Raw genomic sequence first — 9,775 nt, 5'->3', positions numbered from 1 at the left:
GACATTCGAGATAGTGAAAGCTGTTGACAGTGTAGACATATTTCTACGTGCGTCTTAACATATTCAACAAACTATTTGAAGCATGTACAACTGCAATAAGGCTAGATTCACATGATTGTGACAGGTGGTGCTGGGAAGTGGCTCTGGGTTCACGTGCAGACGGATCTACCTGTGGGCGCGTAATGTGTTGTAGACCCTCTGAAAGTGAACAGTATACTGGACACAGCAACTTGTTTCTTTAAGAGAAATGTTGAGCGCATGAGTTGTACACACGAGCTGTGCACGAGGAGTATGAGATACAAGTAACCACAATCCGCCCTTAAGATTGCATTACGTAGGAAATTGTAGTATCTAAAGGTCAGAGAGAGAGAGGTTGGGAGCAGTACTGTTCGAATTTGAAGATTTATTTCTCCATAGGGTTTGTTGCCGGCAACGCCAATGACTCAACACAAAATATCAATAGTGAGACCATAACAGATGCATATGTCATCTCCAACATTACTGAGGCCATAGATAGCTTGGGACAATGTCAGTACTTTTTGAACATGGATCTGAGTAGGACTTACCATCAATTGCAGATGTTCTTGAAGTCCAGCTGAAGAGACCATTTTTGGAGCCATGGCGGCAGTATCAGCTCAAAAGAACAGCATTTTGATTAAAAAATGCTCCTGAAACGCTTCAGAGGTTATTAGCCGGTGTGTTGAGAAGTCTGAAACTGCGTCAGCGCCCAGTTTACTAAGATCATATCACCTTAATCTGAAAACATGAAGCATCGTGAACTAAATCTGAAGAAAATGTTGAAGAAATTGAGAGATTGAGGGCTGTGCATCTGACGTTGGATACAGAGAAGTCCATTTTGCATTACAAGAATTAGTGTACTTACGTGATGTAATTAATAAAGATAGAGTGAGGAAATACCAGAGGCTACTGCAAGCTATAGAGTTCCCAGTGCCTAAGTCGATTAAAAAACTGCAGTCTTTTTCTACATCTACTTCCACGTGGTTACTCTGCTATTCACAATAAAGTGCCTGGCAGATCTCAAATTATTATAGAATAAACGTGAAAGGGTTCGTTGACACAGCATGACCACTCACGTAGTTACTAAGGAAAGGTGTGATACCCATGTGGACAGAAGAGAGTAGAATGAGTTTGAAGAATTAATTAGAGTCTTGGCGACCAGCTTGGTTCCAGCATTTCCAGACTTTCAGAAGGAGTTTATTTTTTTGTGTGTCACATCTACCCATGCTTTGGGATATTTTTCAATCCATGATATTAACGGTAGCCTATTTGTCGAGACAGCTGCATGCAGTGGAGAAGAACTACTCAACGGCAGAGAAGGATGTGTTGAGCTTCATTTGTGGTGTTACTATCTGAAATGTCATCCATACATCAGAAAATTTCGAGTAGGGAATAACCACGCTGCTTTGAAGTGAATATTGGAACTGAAGGACCCGTCTTGCAGGCCGACAAAATGGGCGCTGAGACTCAGCAAGTCAGATTATGAAGTAATTCACAAGACAAGGAAGAAGCACACTAATGCAGATGCATTAAGCAGGAAGGTAGCAATGTCAAACGTTCTGTGTCTTGCTCCTGCAGAATGGCAGTCAGCACAGATTGCTGACAGTGACTGTGAGCAAAAGAGGTTGCAGTCGCCACTTAGCGCATGTGATGGGCTGTTGTGCAGGGAAACTAGGGGCGAGGATGGTAGCACCAGCAGAGTTTAAGGAGGTGGTTTTAAAGGAAGCACATGATCACTTGTTATCTGGTCACAGAGGGTACAGGGCAACAAACAAAGAGTGGAAGAGAGATATTCGTGGAGAGGAAGGAAAGCGAATGTGGATCAATACTGAGAAATTGCGTGCAGTGTGTAACAGCGGGCATACTTGAATCATAAGCGGGTGCAATTGCAGTGGCTACTGGAAGTATCAAAACCATCTGAAATGCTTGGAATCGATGTACTAGGACTGTTCATTCATACACCAGCAGAAGACCGATTCGTATTAACTATAACAGACCACTTCTCTCAGTATGTGGAGATGTTTGCTATGCCAAACCAGCAAGTTGTAACAGTTGCACGACTGGATGTTGAAGTCTGGAGCATTAGATGTGTTATTTACAGACCACGCTACGAATGTCATGTCGGACTTACAGAAGGACTGAAGAAGCTGTGTCGGCTGTTGCCTGTGAAGGTGCCACACTCCGTTTGTTGCCCTGCACCCTCTACGACCAAATAACAGGTGATCATGTACTTCCTTTAAGATCTTCATTCACAGGCCCATCGTAGGACTGAATAGATACATAGAACGACTGGGACAATGTTAAGTTACTGTGAGAATGCACATAACGCCGAATGGGATACACGTCTAAGGTATGTCATGTCACCGTATAATTCAAAAGCACTCACGAATAGTCCACAACTCGTGGTCGTGCGGTAGCATTCTCGCTTCCCACGCCCGGGTCCCCGGGTTCGATTCCCGGCGGGGTCAGGGATTTTCTCTGCCTCGTGATGACTGGGTGTTGTGTGATGTCCTTAGGTTAGTTAGGTTTAAGTAGTTCTAAGTTCTAAGGGACTAATGACCATAGATGTTAAGTCCCATAGTGCTCAGAGCCAACCACTCACGAATACTGTGAAAGATGGAGAGTTGGTATGCAAATTGCAAAACCTGTACGAGAGTACAGAAGGTGAACGCAAAGGCTTTAGAGAAGCAGAAGGAGTCCGTGAGATGTACGAAAATTTTACCACAGTATAATATAGGACAAGCCAACGGCCTTGCCGCAGTGGTAACACCGGTTCCCGTCAGATCACCGAAGTTACGCGCTGTCGGGCTGGGCTAGCACTTGGATGGGTGACCATTCGGTCTGTCAAGCGTTGTTGGCAAGCGGGGTGCACTCAGCCCTTGTGAGGCAAACTGAGGAGCTACTTGATTGAGAAGTAGCGGCTGCGGTCTCGGAAACTGACATATACGGCCGGGAGAGCGGTATACTGACCACATACCCCTCCATATCCACATCCAGTAATGCCTATGGGCTGAGGATGACATGGCGGCCGGTCGGCATTATTGGCCTTCATGGCCTCATCTACATCTACTTTTATACTCCGCAAGCCACCCAACGGTGTGTGGCGGAGGGCACTTTACGTGCCACTGTCATTACCTCCCTTTTCTGTTCCAGTCGCGTATGGTTCGCGGGAAGAAGGACTGTCTGAAGGCCTCCGTGCGCGCTCGAATCTCTCAAATTTTACATTCGTGATCTCCTCGGGAGGTATAAGTAGGGGGAGCAATATATTCGATACCTCATCCAGAAACGCACCCTCTCGAAACCTGGACAGCAAGCTAAACCGCGATGCAGAGCGCCTCTCTTGCAGAGTCTGCCACTTGAGTTTGCTAAACATCTCTGTAACGCTATCACGGTTACCAAATAACCCTGTGACGAAACGCGCCGCTCTTCTTTGGATCTTCTCTATCTCCTCCGTCAACCCGATCTGGTACGGATCCCACACTGATGAGCAATACTCAAGTACAGGTCGAACGAGTGTTTTGTAAGCCACCTCCTTTGTTGATGGACTACATTTTCTAAGGACTCTCCCAATGAATCTCAACCTGGTACCCGCCTTACCAACAATTAATTTTATATGATAATCCCACTTCAAATCGTTCCGCACGCTTACTCCCAGATATTTTACAGAAGTAACTACTACCAGTGTTTGCTCCGCTATCATATTATCATACAATAAAGGATCTTTCTTTCTATGTATTCGCAATACATTACATTTGTCTATGTTAAGGGTCAGTTGCCACTCCCCTCACCAAGCGTCTATCCGCTGCAGATCTTCCTGCATTTCGCTACAATTTTCTAATGCTGCAACTTCTCTGTATACTACAGCATCATCCGCGTAAAGCCGCATGGAACTTCCAACACGATCTACTAAGTCATTTATATATATTGTGAAAAGCAATGGTCCCATAACACTCCCCTGTGGCACGCCAGAGGTTACTGTAACGTCTGTAGACGTCTCTCCATTGATAACAACATGCTGTGTTCTGTTTGATAAAAACTCTTCAATCCAGCCACACAGCTGGTCTGATATTCCGTAGACTCTTACTTTGTTTATCAGGTGACAGTGCGGAACTGTATCTAACGCCTTCCGGAAGTCAAGGAAAATGGCATCTACCTGGGAACCTGTATCTAATATTTTCTGGGTCTCATGAACAAATAAAGCGAGTTGGGTCTCACACGATCGCTGTTTCCGGAATCCATGTTGATTCCTACAGAGTAGATTCTGGGTTTCCAGAAACGACATGATACGCGAGCAGAAAACATGTTCTAAAATTCTACAACAGATCGACGTCAGAGATATAGGTCTATAGTTTTGCGCATCTGCTCGACGACCCTTCTTGTAGACTGGGACTACCTGTGCTCTTTTCCAATCATTTGGAACCTTCCGTTCCTCTAGAGACCTGCGGTACACGGCTGTTAGAAGGGGGCCAAGTTCTTTCGCGTACTCTGTGTAGAATCGAATTGGTATCCCGTCAGGTCCAGTGGACTTTCCTCGGTTGAGTGATTTCAATTGCTTTTCTATTCCTTGGACACTTATTTCGATGTCAGCCATTTTTTCGTTCGTGTGAGGATTTAGAGAAGGAACTGCAGTGCGGTCTACCTCTGTTTCAGGGTGGTCGTTGCCAAGTGCAGTGCCATAACAATCTGCCCTTGTCAGAGTCGTTCATGTCACTGGATCCTCATCTACGTCCCGTATAGTGGTTAGAATTGGCCTATACTTACTGCGTATCTTGCGTCCAACACCACCAGACGTCATTCAGTCTCGCGGTGAGCAGTGATCATGATGCTAGTGCATGCTTAACGTTTTTGTTTAAGCTTGCTGCTGTCTCGAGTCACTGCTACTGTCTCGAGTTTTGGCGGCAGTGGCATAGACGTTTTCACAGTGACGAGGAACATTAGGTCATCATAATTCAGACAATTTCCACGAAATAATTGTAAATTATATACAGGTGCCAGGGTAGTGTGATGAACTGCACAGATCCTAAGGGCAACTACGAGAACAAATAAGACAAGTAGTGGAAGTGGTGAATCAGAAGCTGAGATTACTGCAAGCACGGATAGAAGTATTTGGTAGGGGAATTACAGTGATAACTCTGTTACAAGCATTATCAGATAGTATATAGGTCGCACGAGAGTTAATATGAAACCTGCATGAAGCCATAAGATACGAGTTGCATGGATAACGGTATGTTAATCTTTTGTCACCTGAGCAGTAGACGAAAACTACCCTTCTGCCACCACATAGCACTCGTAGCAGTGAAAACTGACTGAGCATGATTTTATGTTCTAAATTGATTCTCAGTAATAGGGAGACATGTACAGTTTAAATGTTACAACATCCACAAATACTCGGTGAAGTGGGGAGTTCTTGAAAAATTCGCGCAGATGAAGATCTCTAGTGAATTATTTACTTCGGAAGATGGTAGTAGATATGCAGTAATGATGGAGGAGGAGCTACGATAGTGTCGACAAAATGACACACTTCATACGCCACGATCGCAGTATAGACACTTTTATTGCTCCAAGATGGCCGGTGCCCCTGTATGGGCCAACAGTTCGCACGTCAATAAAGTAGATGATCGCCTAAATGACACCTTGCGAACAGTGAGACCTATCCCAACACCATGGCCCTCTGTGCTGGCAAACATTGAACCTCCCTCACTCCACAGGCAACACCCAAACCAAAGATAAATGCAAAAAATTGCTGGCGACACCACACTCCCAACACACGCTGATCTGCATGGGCCGACACGATTAAAGTCAAGAAATCTCTTCTGGACTCACTCCTCGAACAATCGGGAAACCATAGCAGAGTGGAAACACCTATGACAACAAGCAATTGTTTACAATGAACACCTCATTAAGAACCCGGATGATCGTGTTCCTGGCCTCAACATCCTTCGAAGAACCTGGGTGGCAGTAAACAGAATGAGAACTGGTGTTGGACGGTGCGAGCTGATGGCCAAATGAGGACAGGTGGACGATCCTCATCGTGACTGTGACGGAATACAGACGACGCAGCACATAATCTAGTGTGAAATTCATGGCTTTCAGGACGGTTCATTAGCGGATCTGCATAGACTCACAGACAGTGCCATTTCTTGGCTTCGTAATTTAAGCGTTTCTGTTCCCCCCATGAACCATGGACGTTACCATTGGTGGGCAGGTTTGCGTGCCTCAGCGATACAGATGGCCGTACCGTAGGTGCAACCACAACGGAGGGGTATCTGTTGAGAGGCCAGACAAACGTGTGGTTCCTGAAGAGGGGCAGCAGCCTTTTCAGTAGTTGCATGGGCAACAGTCTGGATGATTGACTGATCTGGCCTTGTAACGCTAACCAAAACGGCCTTGCTGTGCTGGTACTGCGAACGGCTGAAAGCAAGGGGAAACTACAGCCGTAATTTTTCCCGAGGGCATGCAGCTTTACTGTATGCTTAAATGATGAAGGCGTCCTCTTGGGTAAAATATTCCGGAGGTAAAATAGTCCCCCATTCGGATCTCCGGGCGGGGACTACTCAAGAGGACGTCATTATCAGGAAAAAGAAAACTGGTGTTCTACAAATCGGAGCGTGGAATGTCAGGTCCCTTAATCGGGCAGGTAGGTTAGAAAATTTAAAAAGGGAAATGGATAGGTTAAAGTTAGATATAGTGGGAATTAGTGAAGTTCGGTGGCACGAGGAACAAGACTTTTGGTCAGGTGAATACAGGGTTATAAAAACAAAATCAAACAGGGGTAATGCAGAAGTAGGTTTAATAATGAATAAAAAAATAGGAGTGCGGGTAAGCTACTACAAACAGCACAGTGAACGCATTATTGTGGCCAAGATAGACATGAAGCCCACGCCTACTACAGTAGTACAAGTTTATATGCCAACTAACTCTGCAGATGATGAAAAAATTGATGAAATGTATGATGAGATAAAAGAAATTATTCAGGTAGTGAAGGGGGACGAAAATTCAATAGTCATGGGTGACTGGAATTCGAGAGTAGGAAAAGGGAGAGAAGGACACATAGTAGGTGAATATGGATTGGGGCTAAGAAATGAAAGAGAAAGCCGCCTGGTAGAGCTTTGCACAGAGAACAACTTAATCATAGCTAACACGTGGTTCAAGAATCATGAAAGAAGGTTGTATACATGGAAAAATCCTGGATATACTTGAAGGTATCAGATAGATTATATAATGGTAAGACAGAGATTTAGGAACCAGGTTTTAAATTGTAAGACATTTCCAGGGGCAGATGTGGACTCTGACCACAATCTATTGGTTATGAACTGAAGAAACTGCAAAAAGGTGGGAATTTAAGGAGATGGGACCTGGATAAACTGACTAAACCAGAGCTGGTACAGAGTTTCAGGGAGAGCGTAAGGAAACAATTAACAGGAATGGGGGAAAGAAATACAGTAGAAGAAGAATGGGTAGCTCTGAGGGATGAAGTAGTGAAGGCAGCAGAGGATCAAGTAGGTAAAAATACGAGGGCTAGTAGGAATCCTTGGGTAACAGAAGAAATATTGAATTTAATTGATGAAACGAGAAAATATAAAAATGCAGTAAATGAAGCAGGCCAAAAGGAATACAAACGTCTCAAAAATGAGATCGGCAGGAAGTGCAAAATGGCTAAGCAGGCATGGTTAGAGGACAAATGTAAGGATGAAGAGGCTTATCTCACTAGGGGTAAGATAGATACTGCCTACAGGAAAATTAAAGACACCTTTGGAGAAAAGAGAACCACTTGTATGAACATCAAGAGCTAGATGGAAACCCAGTTCTAAGCAAAGAAGGGAAAGCCGAAAGGTGGAAGGAGTATATAGAGGATCTACACACGGGCGATGTACTTGAGGACAATATTATGGAAATGGAAGAGGATGTAGATGAAGATGAAATGGGAGATACGATACTGCGTGAAGAATTTGACAGAGCACTGAAAGACCTGAGTCGAAACAAGGCCACGGGAGTAGACAACATTCCATTAGAACTACTGACGGCCTTGGGAGAGCCAGTCCTGACAAAACTCTACCATCTGGTGAGCAAGATGTATGAGACAGGCGAAATGCCCTCAGATTTCAAGAAGAATATAATAATTCCAATCCAAAAGAAAGCAGGCGTTGACATATGTGAAAATTACCGAACTATCAGTTTACTAAGTCACAGCTGCAAAATACTAACACGAATTCTTTACACACGAATGGAACTACTGGTAGAAGCCGACCTCGGGGAAGATCAGTTTGGATTCCGTAGAAATATTGGAACACTTGAGGCAATACTGACCTTACGACTTATCTTAGAAGAAAGATTAAGGAAAGGCAAACCTACGTTTCTAGCATTTGTAGACTTAGAGAAAGCTTTTGACAATGTTGACTGGAATATTCTCTTTCATATTCTAAAGGTGGCGGGGGTAAAATACAGGGAGCGAAGGGCTATTTAAAATTTGTACAGAAACCAAATGGCAGTTATAAGAGTCGAGGGACATGAAAGGGAAGCAGTGGTTGGGAAGGGAGTAAGACAGGGTTGTAGCCTCTCCCCGATGTTATTCAATATGTATATTGAATAAGCAGTAAAGGAAACAAAAGAAAAATTCGGAGTAGGTATTAAAATCCATGGAGAAGAAATAAAAACTTAGAGGTTCGCCGATGACATTGTAATTCTGTCAGAGACAGCGAAGGACTTGGAAGACCAGGTGAACGGAATGGGCAGTGTCTTGAAAGGAGGGTACAAGATTAACATCAACAAAAGAAAAACGAGGATAATGGAATGTAGTGGAATTAAGTCGGGTAGTGCTGAGGGAATTTGATTACGAAATGAGACACTTAAAGTAGTAAAGGAGTTCTGCTATTTGGGGAGCAAAATAACTGATGATGGTCGAAGTAGAGAAGATATAAAATGTAGACTGGCAATGGCAAGAAAAGCGTTTCTGAAGAAGAGAAATTTGTTTACATCGAGTATAGATTTAAGTGTAAGGAGTCGTTTCTGAAAGTATTTCTATGGAGTGTAGCCATGTATGGAAGTGAAACATGGACGATAAATAGTTTGGACAAGAAGAGAATAGAAGCTTTCGAAATGTGGTGCTACAGAAGAATGCTGAAGATTAGATGGGTAGATCACATAACTAATGATGAAGTATTGAACAGAATTGGGGAGAAGAGGAGTTTGTGGCATAGCTTGACAAAAAGAAGGGACCGGTTAGTAGGACATGTTCTGAGTCATCAAGGGATCACAAATTTAGCTTTGGAGGGCAGCATGGAGGGTAAAAATCGTAGAGGGAGACCAAGAGATGAATACACTAAGCAGATTCAGGAGGATGTAGGTTGCAGTAAGTACTGGGAGATGAAGACGCTTGCACAGGATAGGGTAGCATGGAGAGCTGCATCAAACCAGTCTCAGGACTGAAGACCACAACAACAACAACTGTTTAACTGTAAATTTTTGGCAGATTACAACATTTATGCACTATAGGTCTATAATTACTCTAATATGTATAACTGAATTTATAGTGCAAAATGTTTTGTTACATTTGTGTATTAAGTTCCCCATGCTGAATCTGAATGGTACTGTAAGGCATCTGGCAAATCGAACGCAAAATGAATATAAATAAATAAATAACTGGTTTCAACAGTCTTATGCTGTCATCATGTGATCTTCTGAAACCTGATATAAAACAGCGATGTAACATTACATGAAACCAAAGCATAAACAACACTGTTTGGGATTAGAAACTGTG

General features: G+C 43.5%; 1 pseudogene; it reads left to right on the top strand.

Moving 5' to 3' along the window:
- Positions 1–2,760: 2,760 nt before the first annotated feature.
- Positions 2,761–2,878, top strand: LOC126485460 (5S ribosomal RNA; annotated as a pseudogene).
- The last annotated feature ends 6,897 nt before the right edge of the window (positions 2,879–9,775 follow it).

The sequence above is a fragment of the Schistocerca serialis genome, chromosome 6 (genome assembly GCF_023864345.2).
Source record: "Schistocerca serialis cubense isolate TAMUIC-IGC-003099 chromosome 6, iqSchSeri2.2, whole genome shotgun sequence".
In the NCBI taxonomy this organism is placed as follows: domain Eukaryota; kingdom Metazoa; phylum Arthropoda; class Insecta; order Orthoptera; family Acrididae; genus Schistocerca; species Schistocerca serialis.
Note: the sequence above shows the minus strand (reverse complement) of the source record. Positions and strands in the feature narration are given on the sequence as shown.